Raw genomic sequence first — 21,625 nt, 5'->3', positions numbered from 1 at the left:
CCAAAGTTTCAGCGCGTCGGAAGGCTCTCCAGATGTGCGGGGAATACAACTCTTATTATCGCTCGTCTCCTGATGGGAACCAAAGCCCTGATGGCAAAGGCTGCTCTGCTCGAAAGGGTGGGAAGGAGCGGAGGAAGGTGCGTGAAGTAGCAGCCGGGACGGCTAGGCGGGGATGGGGAGGGAGGCTGGGAAAGGCGGTGGTCTCAGAGTTTCGCGATAGAGGGGGCTTTGGGGTGAGCACCCTCCGCTTGGAGCAGACTCACGGTCGTCTCCCCCTTACCCTTCCTTTTCCCTTCCTGTTCTCCAGGGATCCACGACGTTGGTGGCTAAGCTGCTTCTGTGCGAAAGGAAGCAGCGGCAGAGAGAGAGGTTTCCCCAGCTGAGCCCCGGTGGCGACTCTTGCATATCATGGCTCTGCTCCCTTCTCAGCCCCCAAATGGGAGGGGAGAGCAGGGAAGGAGGTGAAACTTACCTACTGGAGTACCTGGGAGGAAAGAGAGAGAACAAGCCGACCTCATGGGGGGGGGGGGGGGGAGACTTCTGAGACAAAATTGGGGAGCAGCCCCAATAAAGGAAGGGGCCCCGTGGCGCAGTGGGTGAAACCACTGAGCTGCTGAACTTGCTGATCGAAAGGTTGGCGGTTCGAATCCGGGAAGTTTGGCACAATTTTATCGTTGGTAGGATTCAGAATGCTCTTTGATTGTAGTTGAATTCTAAATCCCAGCAACTACAACTCCCAAAGGACAAAATCATTCCCAACCCCACCAGTTTTCAAATTTGGGTGTATCAGGTATTTTTGCCAAATGTGGTCCAGTGAATGAAAATCTATCCTGCATATAAGATAGAATCATAGAATCATAGAATAGTAGAGTTGGAAGAGACCTCATGGGCCATCCAGTCCAACCCCCTGCCAAGAAGCAGGAAATCGCATTCAAAGCACCCCTGACAGATGGCCATCCAGCCTCTGCTTAAAAGCCTCCAAAGAAGGAGCCTCCACCACAGTCCGGGGGAGAGAGTTCCACTGCTGAACAGCTCTCATAGTGAAGAAGTTCTTCCTAATGTTCAGGTGAAATCTCCTTTCCTGTAGTTTGAAGCCATTGTTCCGCGTCCTAGTCTGCAGGGCAGCAGAAAACAAGCTTGCTCCCTCCTCCCTATGACTTCACCTCACATATTTATACATGGCTATCATGTCTCCTCTCAGCCTTCTCTTCTGCAGGCTAAACATGCCCAGTTCTTTAAGCCACTCCTCATAGGGTTCGTTCTCCAGACCCTTGATCATTTTAGTTGCCCTCCTCTGATATTTAAATTACTATTCATAACAGTTGTAAAATTACAGTTATGGAGTAGGAATGAAAATAATTTTAGGGTATGAGGTACACCACAGCATGGGGCCCCTGGTGGGGCAGTGTGTTAAAGCGCTGAGCTGCTGAACTTGCGGACCAAAAGGTCTCAGGTTCAAATCCCGGGAGCGGAATGAGCGCCTGCTGTTAGCCCCAGCTCCTGCCAACCTAGCAGTTTGAAAACATGCCAATGTGAGTAGATCAATAGCAGGAAGGTAACGGCGCTACATGCAGTCAAGCCGGCCACATGACCCTGGAGATGTCTATGGACAATGCCGGCTCTTCGGCTTAGAAATGGAGATGAGCACCAACCCCCAGAGTCAGTCACGACTAGACTTAACATCAGGGGAAACCTTTACCTACACCACAACATGAGGAATTGTATTAAGGGGTTGCGGCATGAGGAAGGTTGAGAAGCACTGCTTTCTCACATTATTTGGTTAAATGCATGAACTGCCACTTGATTTGTAGTGCATCTACACTGTTGAACGAATGCAGCTTGACACCACTTTAACCATCATGGCTTAAGGCTACAGAATCATGAGAACTGTAGGTTTACAAGTTCTTTGGCCTTCTCTGCCAAAGTATTCTGGCATTACACCAAACCACAAATCCCAGGACTCCATAGCATTGACCCATGGCATTTAAAGTGGTGGCAAGCTGCATTAATTCTACAGTGTAGATGCACCCACTGATCTTAGTGGGGTTTTATAATGGTGGCTCCCACAGGGTGCAAATCCATGAAGCATTTGTGTTTCAGATTAGCTCCATTAAGGTGAAATGCAACTCAATTAAGGCAAGTAAATGGCAGACTGCTGCCAAAATAATGTATAACATTACTGGATGCTGTCAAAGAAAAATGAAAGAGACATTGTACTTTCTGCTTTTCAAACTTGACTAAGTGATTGTGTATGCATGGGTTAATAGCCCATGAGTACTACTGTAGTTGTATTAGCTCATGAGCTGCCAAAACAGTGCAGTTGATTGAACTGTCCATTTCACTGTCACGTGTCTGAGAGTTGGAAAATCAAAGGCACTTACAGACAGGAAAAAATAATACTAGTACTGTTGCACAGTGAGCTTTGAAACCCATCCCAGGTCGTGAAGGTATTCCAGTGGCCAAAATCAACCTATCATGAGAATGGGAAAATGTTCACCTTTATAATAATACAATTTATTTATATTCTGCCCTTCTCCCCAAAGGGACTCAGAGCAGATTACAGTATATATAAAACAGACAAAGGCAGACATTCAGTGCCTCATTTACAATCACATACAATGAGACACACAACACAGACAAAGGCAAAGACTTCTCCTTTCATTTCCAGTTTTGGAGGTGACGCTCATCTCTGGCTCTGGGGAGGTGCTCTTCTCCATTTTCAAGCCAATGAGCCTGCATTGTGTGGCCGGCTTGATTGCTTGGATTGCGTCTTTTTTGCCTTTTTCTGCTGAAGTGGTACCTATTTATCTACTCAAATTTTCATGTTTTCAAACTGCTAGGTTGGCAGCAGCTAGGGCTAACAGTGGGAGCTCACCCTTTCAAACAGCAGCAACACAAGGGTTTAACCCATTGCGTCAACGCGGCCCCAGTTCAAACTGCATTCCTAGTTTCTCTCAAATCTTATTTTTCATTTAGAGGATATCTGCTGGAGAGTATCCAACATGTACCAATCAAACCATGTTCTGTATTCCTTCCACCTTCAGTGTGGGTTTTTTTCCCTAGGTGAGAAGCAAGATGAAGAAAGTGGAAAAGCACAAGAGGGCTATCAAGGGAAAGTGGAAGACAACCATTGGACAAAAATCCCATGACTGATGCAGTGTCGTTGCAGAAGAAAAGCCTCCTATTTACTTATTTATTTACAGTATTATACCCCACCCTTCTCCCCCTAAAGGGAACTCAGAGCAGCTTACAGAACACACATACGGCACACATTCAGTGCCGATTAGATAATTAACAAGGACAGACAACACAAACAGAGGTAAAGGCAGTTTTCCCCATCTTATTTCTGGCATCTTAGAGGCTGTGCTCGACTCCAGCCACAGCGGGTGCTATTACTTCATCTTCCATGCTGAGGAACTTTCCTCCAATCGATGTCCTTAAGGGCGCCTTTATTACCTTCCCGCTAAAAGCAGTACCTATTTATCTATTTGCATTTCTGCTTTCAACCTGCTAGGTGGGCAGGTAAGCTGGGGTTAATGGTGGGTGCCCATCCTCAACCTGGGCTTGAACTATCCTGTGCTGCAGGATATTTCTGCTGCATAGTGGTCTAGCCGGCTGTGCTATGCCTGGCCCCTCATAGTTTACTGCATACACGTAAGTCACCCTTATAGTTTACTGCATACACTTTGCATTAATGCTAGTGGAGGTCCCTGAACCACTGCCAGTTACTGAGCCATTAGTAGCAAAGCCCTGGCAGGATTCCAACAGTGAAAGAAACCATTGTTACCAATGGACATATATATGGTGCTGGTCTCTGTCCCAATGGAGAATAATAATAATAATAATAATAATAATAATAATAATAATAATAATCATCATCATCATCATCATCATCATCAACTGATGACCCAAAATGCAGACTGTGCAAGGAAACCGACGAAACCATTGATCATATCCTCAGCTGCTGTAAGAAAATTGCACAGACAGACTACAAACAGAGGCACAACTATGTGGCCCAAATGATTCATTGGAACTTATGCCTCAAGTACCACCTCCCAGCAGCAAAGAACTGGTGGGATCACAAACCTGCAAAAATATTGGAAAATGAGCACGCAAAGATACTGTGGGACTTCCGAATCCAGACTGACAAAGTTCTGGAACACAACACACCAGACATCACAGTTGTGGAAAAGAAAAAGGTTTGGATCATTGATGTCACCATCCCAGGTGACAGTCGCATTGACAAAAAACAACAGGAAAAACTCAGCCGCTATCAGGAACTCAAGATTGAACTTCAAAGACTCTGGCAGAAACCAGTACAGGTGGTCCCGGTGGTGATGGGCACATTGGGTGCCGTGCCAAAAGATCTCAGCCGGCATTTGGAAACAATAGACATTGACAAAATTACGATCTGCCAACTGCAAAAGGCCACCCTGCTGGGATCTGCACGCATCATCCGAAAATACATCACACAGTCCTAGACACTTGGGAAGTGTTTGACTTGTGATTTTGTGATATGAAATCCAGCATATCTATCTTGTTTGCTGTGTCATAATAAAATAATAATAATAATAATAATAATAATAATAATACTGTAATTGCTGGTACCCCACATTTGATCACCCAAGAAAAACATTTTTACAATGTCTGAGGCCATATCTATACTGATCATTTAATGCAGTACAGCGCTAGCTTCAAAATGCAGTGACCAGACAACAAACTTCCACAAAAGCAGGTGAAAGAAAGCCCTTAATGCACATCAGTGTTCTGTGGTTCATGTAATCACCATCCAGGCCTCAAACTAGTTCCAGGATTTCTTATGTTATCTATCTGGATAGCAAAGCCACTTTCTTCTATTTTGTTTTGAAACTGCATTACATGGTTTCAATTAATGAGATGTTGCCTCTGTGTGTGTGTGCCTTCCGATCTCCTTCATGAATTTAGCTGGGTTTTCGTAAGCAGGAAATACTCAGTTGGTTTTGCTAGTTGTTTCCTCTGAAATACAGCCTACAGCACCTGGAGTGCGGTGGGGGTCCCCCATCCATGTACTAACCAGAGACGGCTCTACTTAGCTTCCAGGACCAGATGCCTTTGGTGCCTTTGAAGTCTTTAAGCCAGCTGGGAAGCTCTTACAGAACTGCAACCCTAAGGACAAATCCTAATGGCAATGAGCCCAATGTGCAGAGTGCTCCAAACTAGAAATCTGTTGTTAATAGGGCGAGTATATAAGGAGAGTAAATGATCAAATATCAGCTCTTTTTCCTCCCTCTGGGCTTGCTTTACACTTTAAACAGAGAAAACTTTGTTTTTGACACATCTTGAGGCATGTCTCAATTTCTCCCATGTTTGAACAGAAAGGGAAATGTAGTCTGAAGCTGACAGCAGATACAAATCCTTTCCTTCCTAACCATTCATTTGCCCCCAAAATACCCATAGAAATATGAAGAAAGCAAATCTGGATGGTCAAATTTGTGTGGGATGCTTTACTTGTGAAATCACCATATTGATTTGTGGGCTGAGTTAAATGACATGGGAGTTCTCAGTAATCAAATCCCCTAAATCAATGGAATATAAATAAGCATTGTTTCCCGCTATTAGCCGCAGCTTCTGCCAACCTAGAAGTTCAAAAACATGCAAATGTGAGTAGATCAATAGGTACCGCTCCGGCGAGAAGGTAACAGCACTCCATGTAGTCATGCTGGCCACATGATCTTGGAGATGTCTACGGACGATGCCAGCTCTTGGCTTAGAAATGGAGATGAGCACCAACCCCCAAGTCGGACATGACTAGACCTAGTGTCAGGAGAAAACCTTTATCTTTTTACCTTGACTCTATATTCAAGAACTGATTTAACCAAGAGGATTTGGCCATTGATTGTTTATGAGGTAGGGTTCCCTAACCTCTGGTCCATGGACACCTAGAACATTTTTCTCAAACTCTGCCCATATTTTTGGGATTAGCCATACAAATAAGACTTCTGGGGACTGAAGTCAAAACTTTTGGAAGACGAGAGTGTGAGAACCAGTGCCCTTTACTGATAGACAGATTTTGTTCTTTTCCATAGTTTCCTCCTCTTTGTTAAAATTGTAGCCTGACATGGTGGTTGCTAGAGCGGTCCAGCATTTCTGTGTTCTCAAATAATATGCTGTGTCCAGGTTGGTTCACCAAGTGCTCTGCTATGGCTGACTTTTCTGGCTGAATCAGTCTGCAGTGCCTTTCATGTTCCTTGATTCGTGTTTGGGCATTGCTGCATTTGGTGGTCCCTATTAATTACTGCTTGAAGGGAACATTAGACATGAGAAGCAAGAATATGAGAAACTCTATAAACTGATTAAATAAATAGAAATATGCAAGTCCTTGTTTCAACTCTGAGCTATTTTGGGCTACTACAATTCCAATCCTCCATAGCAACCATGGAAACTCTTTCTCCATCCTATTGAGGAGTATGATATTTGTAGTTCAAGACATCATGGGGCACTTTGTTGGAGAAAATTGCCTTGCATACTTATAAATAAGCTGCTCGTATTATGGCCAATTTGGATAATAGAAAACAATTATTAGGCAAAGAAGTATTACCTTATAATTTGGAAATAATTACTGGAGTTGTTTAAGTATTTATGTGACGCAGAGTAATTAGTTTCTTTTCCTGTGGACAAAATGTCTTCATCCCCACCGCATGCAGATTAATTACAAAGACTGCAGAGTGACACATGCAACTTCCCTGCCCTCATCTGTGTTATCCTTCAGTCTTAATCTGAAGATGGCAAAGGAAGCAAACCACTAAGGTAGTTTTGAACACAAGTGATTCTCAACATTTCAGCTAAGACAAGAGAGCATTTTCAATTGGCTCTTATGGATGTAAAGCTCAATTGTTCAGAATCTGTTGCTTCAGATGAAATGTGTGTCCTTGAACTTTGAAAGGGCTTTTAAAAATAATCACTTGTTCACTAAAGTAAATATGTGGATGTGATATTATGAACCCACCGAGATAGATAAACATCCAAACTGCACTTGTCTTTGTTGCTTCCTTAAATGAAAATAATCTTTAGGTCACACTGAAGACCTTGTTATTTCAAGTGCCTGAACAGGACACCTAGTTTGCGACAAGGAATAAAACCACATAAAACTCATTTGCCATGGTTGTTGTATCTTAATACCAAAGAGTTTACATTCCTCTATTAAAGCATGATGCTGTTGCATTATACTACAGCATTATACTGCAGCAATATCTTTCATAGTGTGTATCTATTATGTAATGTAAATGTAATGAAGTTGACCCCACCTTAAATGCCATGGCTCAATGCTATGCAATCATCAGAGATGTGGTTCAAGAAGACCAAAGGCTGTGTAAAACTATAACTCCCATTTTTAAAATTGTGTCAGAAGCAGCTTGAGAACATACTGCAAGTAGCTTCTGGTGTGAGACAATTGGCCGTCTACAGAGACATTGCCCAGGGGACGGCCAGATGTGTTACCATCCTGATGGGAGGCTCCTCTCATGTCTCCACAAGCTAGAGCTGACAGCCAGGAGCTCTCCCCATCTTGCAGATTCAAACCGGCAACTTGCAGGACAGCAACCCAACCTTCAGGTCAGCAGTTCAGCCAGCACATGGGAGTTTTAAGGTGCCACCGTGGATCTTACAACTCCCATGATTCCATAGGACTGAGTCATAGCAGTTAAAGTGGTATCAAACTACAGTATAGCCACAATGCCACAAAAGTGTGTGCTATCCTTTGAATTCTTCATCGGGTGAAGAAGTATCAAAAGAGAGAGGAATTAGTGTTTAAAGTGCAAGAATGAGGATGTTGTGGCTATAAATATATACTGTATATGTAATCTGAAGATGGAGACTGCAAAGTCAATGAATTAGTCACTGGTTGTGGTTGTATCCGTTTCTAAAATAAAGAAGCAATGACATACTCCCGTTTTTAAAAGTGGGAAAGGCAGCCGTCACCCAGATCTGTCTTTTGCTCTGGAAGAAAAAAATGCACAGATTCCTGGAACAGGCGTAGAGCAGATGTCAGAAGGAATATGAGTCTAGATCGGCAGAGTTGCATTTCACACAAAAACAACAATAGAAGGCAAACTCCGCTGTGTTACTGAGTAACACAATGCATAATTGAAAACACAGAGAATGCAGAAACTGGAGGGGATTTGTTCAAACCACAGATGAAAGAGATGCAGCTCAGAATGAGATGATTTTTAGTGTTAAAAAGCCCAGGTTTTTAAATAGTGCTACAATTGTGTAGTGCAAAGGGGCTATTACATAACCATGATTGCTAGAGGGTTTGAGGAGTTACAGTCCAAAGGTAATATTTTTGAGCTCAGGGGAAAAATGTATAACCTACTTTTAATCACCAGTGGAAATGCCCAGAGCATGTGAATTGGCACAAGAAAACCAGGATGGGTGAAGCATAAACAATATAATGTATCACAGCATGCAATCTGGATGCAATGAGTATCAGCAGCAAGTTATGTAAATGGCAAGGTGCAGAGTTCTCATCTGAGACAGGATCTTTCAAAGAATACATCTAGTTTTATGGAAATACTCCTCAAATGAAGATGCCGTTTTGAATTTCAGTTGGTGGCAGATTGTGGTAAGGACTTGAGTATTAACAAGCTGTATTCTTCTTCTGGTAGATGCACACAACACTACTTTCCTTTCTGTATCATCAGTCAGAGCAAGCAGTATATAAAATTAGCCTGAGGTGGTTAAGAAGGTCAGGCTAAAAATGACATACTGTGCATGTACTTCCATGTGCCCGCCACAAAAGAAGAAAGGAGTAGTTTAGCAATCATAAACCAATTATTTTAAATGCTGTCAGTCCACACAGAGTGCATCTATACCAGACATGGGCAAACTTTGGCTCTCTGGGTGTTTTGGACTTCAACTCCCACAATTCCTAACAGCCTACTAGCTGTTATTCTGTAATCCTAGACAGCACCCTGGCTACTACATAACTCCTGTCCTGCACTTTACCTGCTCCTTTGATTTTGTTATGGTGTTTACTTTTATTAGTTCTACCTAATAGCTATACAAGAGGTTGAAGTGGTGTAATCCTGGCCTAGTTCCTTGCTATTAGTTACACTTCACCTCTGGCTTATGCCAATTTTTACCACGTGAGTCCTACCCTGGACCATATTGCCATCTTGTTCGATTTATATTTTATACCCATTGGCTGTAGAATCACCCAAGGGAGCAATTGCATTTGCTTTTATTAAGGTATTATTGTTTTAAAATGTTGGAATTTTAAATGTTTTGTTAATTGCTGTTATATTGGTTTCTTGTATTTTGTATGATGTATATGTATTGAATGTTTTTATTATGTGTAAACCGCTCAGAGTCCCCACTCGAGATAGAGTGGTATATAAATAAAGTTTGTTGTTGTTGTTGCTGCTGCTGCTGCTGTTAGGAATTGTGAGAGCTGTTGTCCAAAACACCTAGAGGGCCAAAGTTTGCCATGCCTGAGCTATACTGTAGAAATAATGCAGTTTGACATCATTTTAACTGCCATGACTCAATACTATGGAATATGGGAGCTGTCATTCTACAAGATCTATAACCTTCTTTGCCTAAGAGTGCCGGTGCATCACCGAACCACAAATCCCAGGATTCCATAGCATTAAGCCATGGCAGTTAAAATCGCATCAAACTTTATTAATTCTACAGCCATGAGGCTGTTAGGAATTGTGGGAGTTCAAGTTCAAAACACTGGAGGGCCAAAGTTTGCCCATGCCTGAGCTAAACCCTTTGACTTGATTTTATCGCTTCTATGTGTGAAGACATTCCTCAGAAACAAACTGCAGAAATGAGGATGTTGTTTTTAGTCATGTTGCCCTCATATTGTAGTTTTTTGTAGCTGCTGCCATAAAGTGGATGCAATGAAACGTATTGCAAGGCACCTTTTACGTTATACGGCATTATCTTCCATTTTCACACTTCTGAGTTCATCTTTATATGCTCACTCAAATCATCCAACTTCATTTCATTTGGCCATATTTTCTGTAAAGGTCATATTATCTCCATAAGGAACAGATATTTCCCAAGGTTAAGTTATAAGCCTTAAATCGCTAAGCCTCCTCTTTAAAGCAAGCAGTGATTTGGAAAAAAAAAAAAACCCTTCTCACTCTTTCAGGTCAATGCCAATTTTGTAAGCTTTGAGAAAGATATATTGTATTCTTATTTTTCCTTTATTTTTTGCCCACTTTCATCTCTTTCGGCTCCAGAAGTGGCTAGTGACACATGACTACCAAATCTAACTGAAAAGAACAGGCTGAAAAAATAATATTGAAATAGAAAAAAAGAATAGAGCAGGTTGTTATGAGAAAATATGATGTTACAAGTGAACCAAAAGCTTGAGAATGTTATATAATCTGTTTAGGAGCAGAATATTTTGGAAAATGGAAATCTCCATAACTTTTTGGAGATGTTATGATCTTTGGATAGGTATAACCTTGTTAGAATTCACAACCTTTTGAAAATATCATGCTTTCAAGGGACATAAATAAGCAGACTTATTTAAAAGTTGCACATTTGGTTTACTCACAAACTTTATGTATTCAGCATACAGGTACTTTGTTAATGTATCCAGTTACAAATAGGATTTGAAGTAGTTTCCCTGTGTAGGTAACACTGGGCATTTTTCTCAGCATCAGTAGTCCATAGTCCAAAGCATCTCGCTGTTCTGAGAGTCTAATAGAGTCTCTGTCTACATTGAAAGTCTAGTGAAGTCTCTAAGCATACTGTTCTTACTGAAGTCTAAAATGAACAGTTTCTGAAATGGAGTCTGAGCCCTGAACAAGCCCAGACCTGTAGCCGCTCACATAACAAAGACTTATGGTAAAATTGCATACCATTACACACATATACAAAACATTAAGCAATCTGAATTATATACACAACATATAACGAGGCTTGAGAAGGTTGCTATTTCCAACAGAATATTCAGGTCACATAAACAGGAGTGACAAAATCTCAAATACTCCAAAAACCAATATTGTCCACATGGATGGCTGAGATGGTGCCACCTTTGCTTTCTGATGGTTCGATGTACACAAACTTTGTTTTATGCACAATTTTTAAAAGTTTTTAAAAATAAATTACCTTCAGGCTATTTGTATAAGATGTATATGAAACATCAATTATTATTATTATTATTTATTATTTCCAGAATTTATACCCCGCCCTTCTCACCCGGGGGGACTCAGGGCGGCTTACACAGTTGGCAACATTTAATGCCAAGAACATAATTAATTTCAATTCAATTAACGAAACAATTAATTTCACATTTAGACTTGGGTGCCACCTCTGACACGTCTCATTATGTATACATATGCAAATACATATATTTCAAAATTTAAAAAAAAAACCAAAATCTCAAACACTACTGATCTTGAGCATTTCAAATGAGAGATACTCAACTTAGTATAAGTTTCCCATCAGTTCAGAACTTTATGGCTGACATCCAACATTGAGACTGTGTAGCATAAATCTCTACATTCACAACCAAATATGTCACTAATTGCACAGCCACATGTATGTAAAATTCTCAACTTTCAAAAGAATATATACGTTAGCCTTCAAATAACTTGTTTCCCCTAGACTCCTTTGCAATATGTAGTAACCAGTTTAAATAAGAAGTTCATTAGAACTAAGATTTCAGCAGTACAATGTCCCTTTAATTATCTCTGAATTTCACTTATCAGGATTTACAAGAGTAGCCAAATAGTTCCCCAAACGTTGCTCCAATGATTTTGGCTTGCATTTGTGTGGCGAAGCACTTTTTCACCAGTCTGGATTTTGCACCCATTTATGTTTTTGCTGTATAAGGACTAAATGTGTGGTAGCAGGTTCCTTGATTATTATTGCTCATTTGCTAGCAAATCAGGCCTGCAGAATGAAATTGTTCTTTATGGAAAAATCAATGGCTTAATTGCATCGACCTGCCAAAAAGATATAAAAAAGAGAGAAAGGTTAAACTGACTTTGTATGCAGCTTTAATTCCTCTGCCTAAAAAGCCTGCCTGTTTTGGGTGCTGCTTGTTTTTGTCTTCTGTTAAAATCCATACATTTTTTTCAAAAAAAAATCATTTACTGTTCTATATTATAGCTAGTGTAATCCTTTAATAAAAATGCAAAGGGGGTTGGCCAACAATTTAATGGAAGTTAGGCATCTTTTTAATTAACCTCTTTATATATCAATTTAATTCACTTAGGTCCCTTCACATTGCCCTATATTCCAGGATCTGTTCCCAGATTATCTGCATATCCCAGATTATCTAGCAGCGAAGACTCATATAATCCAGTTCAAATCAGATAATCTGGAATCAGATCCTAGGATATAGGGAAATATAGGGCCCTTCCAGACAGGCCCTATACCCAGGATGTGATTCTACGTTGCTTGCTTTAAACTGGATTATATGAGTCCACACTGCCAGATAATCTAGGATATTATCTGGGATATTACACTGCCATATAAAACCCAGATGATTTGCTTTGAACTGGATCATATGGCAGTGTAGAGTCAGCCTTAGAATGATCACAGAGGATTCATGATCAATTATCAAATATCCCATCAACTTTTGTTATTTGACAAAGTTGCCAGAATTCCCAAGTTACCATAAACTTTTAGCCCAGTGGTTTCTGGCAGCTGTAGTAAGTTTCCCAAAGTCAACTGTGAAGTGACATTTGAATCAGTGTGGTGATGTTACATCTGGTGCACTTCAGATGAACTATATCTGTTCACTGCTCCGAAAAATCAATGCCGGGAGCGTGGTGTGAGACTGCAAGTGTTCCTTTGTGCCCATCAATCAATGGAAAAAGCTGGTGTAGGTGATGTTGCATTCAAAACAGCATCTGCCTTTCACATTCTCCACACCAACAATGCTTGCGAGCACTGTAAGTGTGCTTTTATCAACACGTGTGAAATTGTACACAAACTGTTAATAACAACTCAAAATAAGCACCACTGGTACGGAAGACTGATTTGGGAAAATTAGTTGCTGTTTTGTGTTCCTTCCTTAGAATTCCTCCTACTAACATGATCAATCCAAACAGAAGAATAGGAAAAGGTGACATAATACAGTGGGCCCTTGTTATCTGCTGGGATTTGGTTTCAAGACCCCCCCCCCCCCATGGATACATTTGTGGGTGCTTAAGTCCCATTATATACAATATATACAATGGTGTAGTAAAATTATGCCTCTTATAAAAATGGCAAAATCAAGGTTTGCTTTTTGGAGTATGATCAGTGGGTGGTGGAATCCATGGATGCAGAATCTGTTGATATGGAGAACCAACTGTAATGACAATGTCTGGATCCTAATTTAACACAGAGACCTAAATTTGTCCTAACTAAGTTAGATCTGCTGAATCAATGGGATTGCCATATGTCTTGATTTACCATTGAACAGTATCATGTAGTTAGGAATGTCAGCTAGGACAAGGCTTCTTAAAGTTTTTCTATCCATGACCCCTTTCCACCTGAAATACTTTGTCACCCTAGGTATATCTATCTATACACCTAATAAAAGTGAAAATGTGTATGTGTGTATGTGGCAGGGGTGTCTGGTTACACAGACAGCCTCTGGCCTCCACAAACAACTTTAATCCACAGTACTGGGAAGCTACCAAAGCCACTGAAATTGCAGATTACAGTGAGTGCCTCATCCCAGGATTCCTTTCTCTCTCCATTGTTGTGGAATTTGCATGACCCCGCCCACTGCCTCTCTCTTAACCCTTTCCTATTATTTTCTATGACACATGGCAACTGAACATACTAGAGAGAGAGGTTTGAGGAGAATTCACCAAGATTTATGCGATTCATCCTGACTAGGTTAGATCTGCTGAATCAATGGGATTGATATATGTCTTGAGTTATCATTTAACAGTTGGCTGAGTTGGGAATGTCAGTTAGGACAGAGCTTCTTAAAGTTTTTCTATCAGTGACCTCTTTCTGCCTGAGATATTTTTTATGTCCACCCCAGGTATATAGGTGTATAAAATAGGCATGAAATAAGACATTTGCTGATAATAAATCAGCATTTTCAAGGCTTGCTAAACAGACTGATTTTCCTTTTTTATAAAGTATAGCTGAACAATGCAGAGTAAACTGTTAACACTGAATTTTGTTGCTAACAGATTCATGTAAATGTCTAGGTGTTATTCAGAATCCTTTACTGTTGTCAAAATGTTAGTGACCCTAGCATTGAGCTAAGGGGACCTCGTTTACGGTCAGGATCCACAATTTAAAAGCAGTGCCCTAGAATATGTTTGCTTTTTGTTGAGACTATCTCCTTTTTGTAGACCATGTCTCAACAGAGCTAGAGAAAGTTTGGAGAAACATCTTCTGGAGTACCTCAGCCAGTTATGCTTCAAAAAAAATATATTTTGAAACTCTCTGTCCCACCCTGAGCATCTAACTAACCACTTATTAGATATTTTTTCCAAAAATAGAAAACTCAAGGTATCTTATAACAAATAAAACAGACAAAAGATAAAAATAAAATCATAAAAACTATATATCAATATCAATGCTTCTCAGGCCGCATAGAAACTTTGGTTTCCCATGTCATATTATTTGGAACAGAGAAAAACGTGCAGAACGCAAGCCCAAGAAATAAAAAGTACAAAGTTGTGTAGAATTGTTTGTGCATCATTCCCTAGACAGGCATTGGCTTTTGCTGACTTTGCCCGTAATTGTCTGGTCTTTCATTGTATTGTATAGTTATTGGTTCCTTCCCTATAGGAAGAGTACAAAGTCCACCAAGCCAGCACAACATCTCTCCCACACTTTTAGTCCTTTGTTTACTATTTAAAGCTACTTTCAAAGCACCTCCTGTGGGAATACAGTATTTTCCGGTCTTCAAATGCTAATAATGGTAAATTTGAGATGGGTAAGGGGAATAAAAAGGAACAATGTTAATGAGCAAGGTTTGCCAGACTTTTGTATTTTAAAAAAGTTTTTTTAAGAGAGTTACAAAAAAGAGCCTGGGATATTTATGAAGGCCATGAAGTGTACTTTACTAAACCTTAAAGTATCCAGATGATAATATATTATTGCATCTGTGTATGTGAAAAGTATTTTGATTTGAAATAAGTATAGGAATACCAAAATGAATAGGAGTAAGGTGATATTTTTATTGGAAGATAATGCGTTTCCCCTTCCAAAAATTACCCTGCCAAATATGCTAATAGGAATTGCAAATGTGCAAATCCACATGTATGATCTCAGATACATTTGTAAACAAAGGACATGCAATTAGATTTCGGTTCATCCATGTTTACGACTTCATCACATGAGGTCCTTTTCAGTGACATACTCCAGTTCACCTACACTTTTACAATGGAGCTCGTTGGCTCCCATCACACAACATAGAGTAACTTCTGATGGGCTCCGTCGTAAAAGTATAGGTGAACCGGCACATGAGAGGCTTTGCATGCTGAATAGAAGTCAATGGGGGGAAGGCAGTCAGTCAGCGTTTTCCTTCGTGGGATGGAGACTTGGGTTACTTGGACGATGCAGGTATAGTGTGATGGGTTTCCCGGGCCCCATATGGGCAACGCCAGATTTTTCACAATGCGTGGCAGTTCAGGCAGCCCATCTGATGAGGTCACTAATGTAATCCCAGTGATATCAAGGAAAATGCTTCCTAGGTTTCATAGGTGGCTAAATATATTGTGGGTTTAGCAGGCAGAACTTTCTCATCTACAGAAAAAATTAGTTGATATTCTTTAACATTTCAGAGATGAAAACCAAGCCACACAAGGTCAAACAACATCAGTGTGGTCAAGAAGGCAAAAGTTATTAATGAGGAAGGAAACTCAAGCTAGAAGAGGCTGCAGCAGTTTGCTTTTGCATGAGTCTACTGGGAAAGATAGGATTCTGTCCTCTCCTGTCCCTTCCCCCTGATAGGTTAACTGAGCACAAACTTATTTTGGAGAGAGAGAGAAAAGCAGCTGAAAATGTGGGACAACAAAAGACAGAGGGTACATTAGAAGTCAATAATATATCCAATTCAAGGGTCCTGCCTTTTCCTTGAGTTGCAATTGGACAACAGTTGATACAAACTTTTGCAAAACTTGTTAGCCTCTGGCAATCATATTTCTTTTGATGGAACCCGAACCAGACACTTCAAAGTAATTTCACCTCAATTAATTTTGATTGGTGCTCTGCAGGCAGTAAATGACTAAGAATTTGTCTTCACTAAAAGATTTCAGGTGTAATTCAGTGACAGTTCTTGTGTTTGTTTCTTTTGAGTGGGTGTCCCGCGTGGTTTTAATAGTTAGAAGAAAATAAAGGTATTCTGTCAACGGTGGTTCTGAGTAAATATTTATCCATTTTCTTTTGTTGTGGTGGAGTTGGAGAAAGAAAAGTCCTGTGCATTTGAAGAGATGGGAGAAGCAGCTCCCAAGAAAAGAAGGTCCAAACAAATGTACACCTTAAGGATGATTGGTTTTTGTCCACAGTTGGAACTCAGATTTGTTGTTTATTCATTCAGTCGCTTCCAACTCTTTGTGACCTCATAGACCAGCCCATGTCACCTCCAGCTCCTTCAAGGTCAAGCTAATCACTTCAAGGATCCATCCATCTTGCCTTTGGCCAACCCCTCTTCCTTTTTCCTTCCTTTTCCCCCAGCATCATTCTCTTCTCCAAGAGAGAACTCAGACAGCAGAACACTAAAAAAACTTTAAATCTCTTATTGCATGTAAGTGTTCAAACCACACATCAAAATCAACATGGTGGGCTCATTTGCTCATCTTATGTGGCTTCCATTGTAAGTAAAAATGTGTACATTTTGAATAAAATATGTACAAAAGTCTGCATGCCATCCAATGAAAAACTGAAATGAGAATATAATGCCAAGCAAACACAGCAAAAGAAAAATGTTAGATTTCCACATATTTGCCCTGTGTATGGATGGAGCAACTGTTCTCTCAACAGAGAGAATAGGATGAGGTCAAATGAGCAGAAGGAGATGGCGGGATGGAAGAAACATTTGCTATGGATGTTTATGGTAAGTATGAAAACTTTTCTTCTTAACATTTTTCTACAACTAGCAAAAACATTACAATCTCCTTCTGAAAACTCTCACCATTGGTATCATAGTTTCTTTCACAAGTCCTCTTCTCAAGGAACATGAAATTCCCCCCTTACCCACATTTTAATTGCGCTCCCACACACCATATGTGAAGGGGACAATTCCAGATGCAAAGGCTTGTTTTTACACTCTCACAACTGCCAAGAGCACAATAGTAACCCACACACAAAAGACTGCTGAAACAAACATACCAATTTTCCTCTCTGTAAAACAAGGATTGGGCTGAAAAGAATCTACCTCACTTTTCCTGAAATGAGAAACAAATGGAATCCACCGCTACCATGGATATAGAAAGGTGCCATGCTTCCCTATTCTGCACAGTAATAGGTTCACCATGGCTTGTTCATGAAAAATAATCAAATGCCAATTAATGGTGCATCATTTGTCTGGTATTTCTCTATAGCAGTGGTTCTCAACTTGTGGGTCCCCATATGTTTTGGCCTTCAACTCCCAGAAATCCTAACAGCTGGTAAATTGGCTGTGATATCTGGGAGTTGTAGGCCAAAACACCTGGGGACCCTCAGGTTGAGAACCACTGCTCTATAGGGAGACAGGAGCTATGGCCATGCGCTGTAAAGGTACAATTGGTGTTTCTCTCATCATGATGCTTAGAAGGCAAGCCTAACTCAAACATTGATGCTGCATCATCTGTTCACTGTGTGTAACATTGGAGTTCCTGCTGTGTGTGACATTAACTATAAAATCATAGTCAATATGGATATGATGACTGTCTAGATATTAATTAATGGTCTATAGGTACATCCTTCCCTTTATATTCATCAATGCTATGACTATAGATTGTAAAGATACAAGTGATGTCTTTCTCATGATAGAAGCAATTCTAGCCAAAGCATTGGTGCAACATCATCTGTTGACTGTGTTTAGCATTGGCATTCCTGCTGTTTGTGCTATTAACATTTAAAAGCATAATCAATATCGATGTGATGACTGCTTAGCTGTTAAGCTTCTAAGACCTAACTAGTCTTGACTAAAATTGATTTGTTAATTTACATAAGTATTGGTTTTTATTAAGTAATTGATTCAGCACAAGGCTACTCTTCTCCCAGAAGGTCTATGATTTGGCTGCAAAAAAATGACACTCATCCATTTTCTTTCAAGTACTTTTTGAAAGTTGTATTTCAGGGAGAAGAAGAATCCAAATATTTAGGACTATTACTCCAAAATGGTGAAGAACTACTGGACCTGCAACTGGATGAATGGCTTGTTCTTTAACATATTGATATCATATCAACTGCTATTACTGGAGTCCCTGGTGTCTCATGGGGTTAACCTTTGTGCTGACAGGACTGATGACTTGAAGGTTGGGTTGCTGACCTGAAGGTTGTTGGTTTGAATCCAACCCAGGAAAAGCATGGATGAGCTCCTTCTATCAGCTCCAGGTCCATGCAGGGACATGAGAGAAGTCTCCAACAAGGATGGTAAAAACATCAAAACATCCGAGCGTCCCCTGGGCAATATCCTTGCAGGCAGCCAATTCTCTCACACCATAAGTGACTTGCAGTTTCTCAAGTTGCTCCTGACATGAAAAAAATCTCCTATTATTTGATCTGAATCTGTGACTCATTTGTTTATTTTAATTATTGATTATATTACAGATTTTTACCTGGATTGATTCCTTTAATTTGTTATTAGGTGCCCCCGGTGGCACAATGGGTTAAACCCTTGTGCCGGCAGGACTGCTGACCAAAAGGTCTGCAGTTCGAATCCAGGAGTGGGGTGAGCTCCTATCTGTCAGCTCCAGCTTCCCATGTGGAGACATGTGAGAAGCTTCCCACAGGATGGTAAAACATCCAGGCATCCCCTGGGAAACATCTTTGCAAACGGCCAATTCTAACACACCAGAAGCAACTTGCAGTTTCTCAAGTCGCTCCTGACATGAAAAAAAAATGTTATTGAAAACAAATATTTTGTATATATTTGTAAGCTCTCCATAGAGCACAAGGTAGGTGCTACCTAAACATCTTAAGTAAATAAGTGGGAAAAGTGTGAGATAGTATTATGGATTTGATACATCCACTGACTGAAGCAATATCCATTTAAGGAACACATAAACACGCATTGCTTTCTTTAAAAAACAAACCTATCTCCCAGTCTAAAAGCATTTACAATTAGGAACACTGAGGAGAGAATCAAATTAACTAATGGCTTCAGACTAACTAAAATGATATATACAGGGATTCTGCAAACAACAGGGATTTCTGATCCCTTAACATACTTCTGTAGCTTCAAAGTACAAGGCCACTGGGTACAAACCCCCACACACACATACTCTCAGATATTGGTTCTCCTGGATTTAGTGCTCATTTCTAAAATGTAGCTGATGACTGGGCTAAATCTCAAGAGATAATATAGCATAGTACATCAAAGTAATTTAAATATAATATGATTCAGGGCCTCAGCTTGTTTCATATTCATGACTAATATGGTAGCAACACTCCCAACACAAATTGAAGTGTTTTATTGTGACATATTTCAATGCTTTGGGTTTTAAATTAACAACAATGCAACATCATTGCAAATCTATGTTTATTGCATGCAGTGAATTTCTTTCTACCAAATTCTTGCAAAATGTGAGACGCAGTAAAAGTGTTTCTCCGTTACTGTAATTAATTTTTACAATGGCTTCAAAACAAAATATGTATGAAGTGATACCAACAGCTCTGTTAATTCTTTGCCCATCCCTAAATTATACCGTAATATATTTGAGGAAGTTTTTGTTTGGACCTTAAGCATTCTGTTTTAGGCCAATTGTTGGGTTGTTTTGGTAATAAAAAGGAAGGGGATAAAAGAAAGACAAGTATCCCTTCTTGGAGGAAAGGCAGAATAAAAAGCTAATCAAATTAATGATTTTTAAAATGAATTTTTACAATGGAAAACAGATCTGTCTTTTTAATGAAGTAGTTAAATTGGCCTTCAGTTCATTTCACAGAGGGTACATTCATAAGCAACGTAAGGAAGATAAGCTAAAAATACAGAGTTTAAGCAAATACAGAAAACCCTAGCAGTGGTTCTCAACCTGTGGGTGTTTTGGCCTACAACTCCCATAAATCCCAGCCAGTTTACCAACTGTTAGGATTTCTGGGTGTTGAAGGCCACAGGTTGAGAATAACAATAATAATAATAATAATAATAATAATAATAATAATAACTTTATTCTTATACCCCACCCCATCTCCCCAAAGGGACTCGGGGCGGCTTACATGGGGCCTTGCCCAGACACAACAATAACAGTAGAGTCTCACTTATCCAAGCCTCACTTATCCAAGCTTCTGGATTATCCAAGCCATTTTTGTAGTCAATGTTTTCAATATATCATGATATTTTGGTGCTAAATTCGTAAATACAGTAATTACAACATAACATTACTGCGTATTGAACTACTTTTTCTGTCAAATTTGTTGTATAACATGAAGTTTTGGTGCTTAATTTGTAAAATCATAACCTAATTTGATGTTTAATAGGCTTTTCCTAAATGCCTCCTTATTATCCAAGATATTCGCTTATCCAAGCTTCTGCTGGCCCGTTTAGCTTGGATAAGTGAGACTCTACTGTAAAAGCAAAAGCAAAACAATAAAATAAATTACTCAACAATAAAACATCAACATCGATAAAAACAGTCATAAAAGGTCAACATACAAAATAAAATGTTAAAACAAGAGATGAATACACGGATCTGGGCCAAAGTGCAAAATATGTCAAAGGCAGGGAGAGGTAGTTACACAGCTGACATAGTCAATAAAGTGCTAAATGTAATACTGAGAGGGCATACCAGTGGATCTATTGTTAAGTAGGCAAACAAATCGAACCTACAAGGATCAATCATCAAACTACTACCAAACAGTAATGGGAACACAGGCTGGAAAACAGAGCATCTACCCTGCTGCAATTCCAATGTAAATTTCTTGGTAGTCATTTGAGAGATAAATACATTGCCAGACTAGAGACTTTATCACACCAATCCACTGTTTTACAACAGTCATGCTAGCGTAGATAATGGAGACACACTGAGTTGATATTACAATCCTCTTTACTAGCACAACTGTGCTGGTTCACTGATCTATAGCTGTCACAGACAGAACGCCACCAGATAAGATTCAACACAGTTTATTAAGGATACAGAACCAAAAACGCCCGTAAAAAACAAAGGGCTAGGCAAACACTCGCCTTCAATATGAAAAGATACTAAAAAACGGTTCAGAAGATAAACCGGATTAAACAGGAGTTTAATCCGGGTTAAACCAAAAATGCTTACTTCAGCCTGGCACTTTAAACAAACAAAAGCTGGTAAACAAAGATACAATGAAACGTAAATAACTGGCAGCAGATTCCTCTCTGCTACTCAACAGCTGTGGTTGAATAACTAAGTTGTTACTCCTCCGTGCAGCAAGCGAACTCCGGGTCCAAACACATCAATCAGGGTAGCAGCGGTCAGCGGGGTCCCAATCCGGTCCAAGGTCGAAAGCCAGGTACATACGTCTTTAGTTCACCAGTTCCACCGATAAT

General features: G+C 40.0%; 1 long non-coding RNA gene across 1 annotated transcript; it reads left to right on the top strand.

Annotated features, from left to right (window-relative positions):
- Position 1: 1 nt before the first annotated feature.
- Positions 2 to 7,921, top strand: LOC134299177 (uncharacterized). The gene is made up of 2 exons (XR_010006334.1): positions 2 to 137; positions 3,064 to 7,921. It is a non-coding gene; the product is annotated as an uncharacterized LOC134299177 (long non-coding RNA).
- Positions 7,922 to 21,625: the final 13,704 nt, after the last annotated feature.

Source organism: Anolis carolinensis, chromosome 5 (genome assembly GCF_035594765.1).
Source record: "Anolis carolinensis isolate JA03-04 chromosome 5, rAnoCar3.1.pri, whole genome shotgun sequence".
NCBI classification, from domain to species: Eukaryota; Metazoa; Chordata; class Lepidosauria; order Squamata; family Dactyloidae; genus Anolis; species Anolis carolinensis.
The sequence above is the reverse complement of the archived record's forward strand: the minus strand, read 5'-3'. Positions and strand labels throughout refer to the sequence as shown.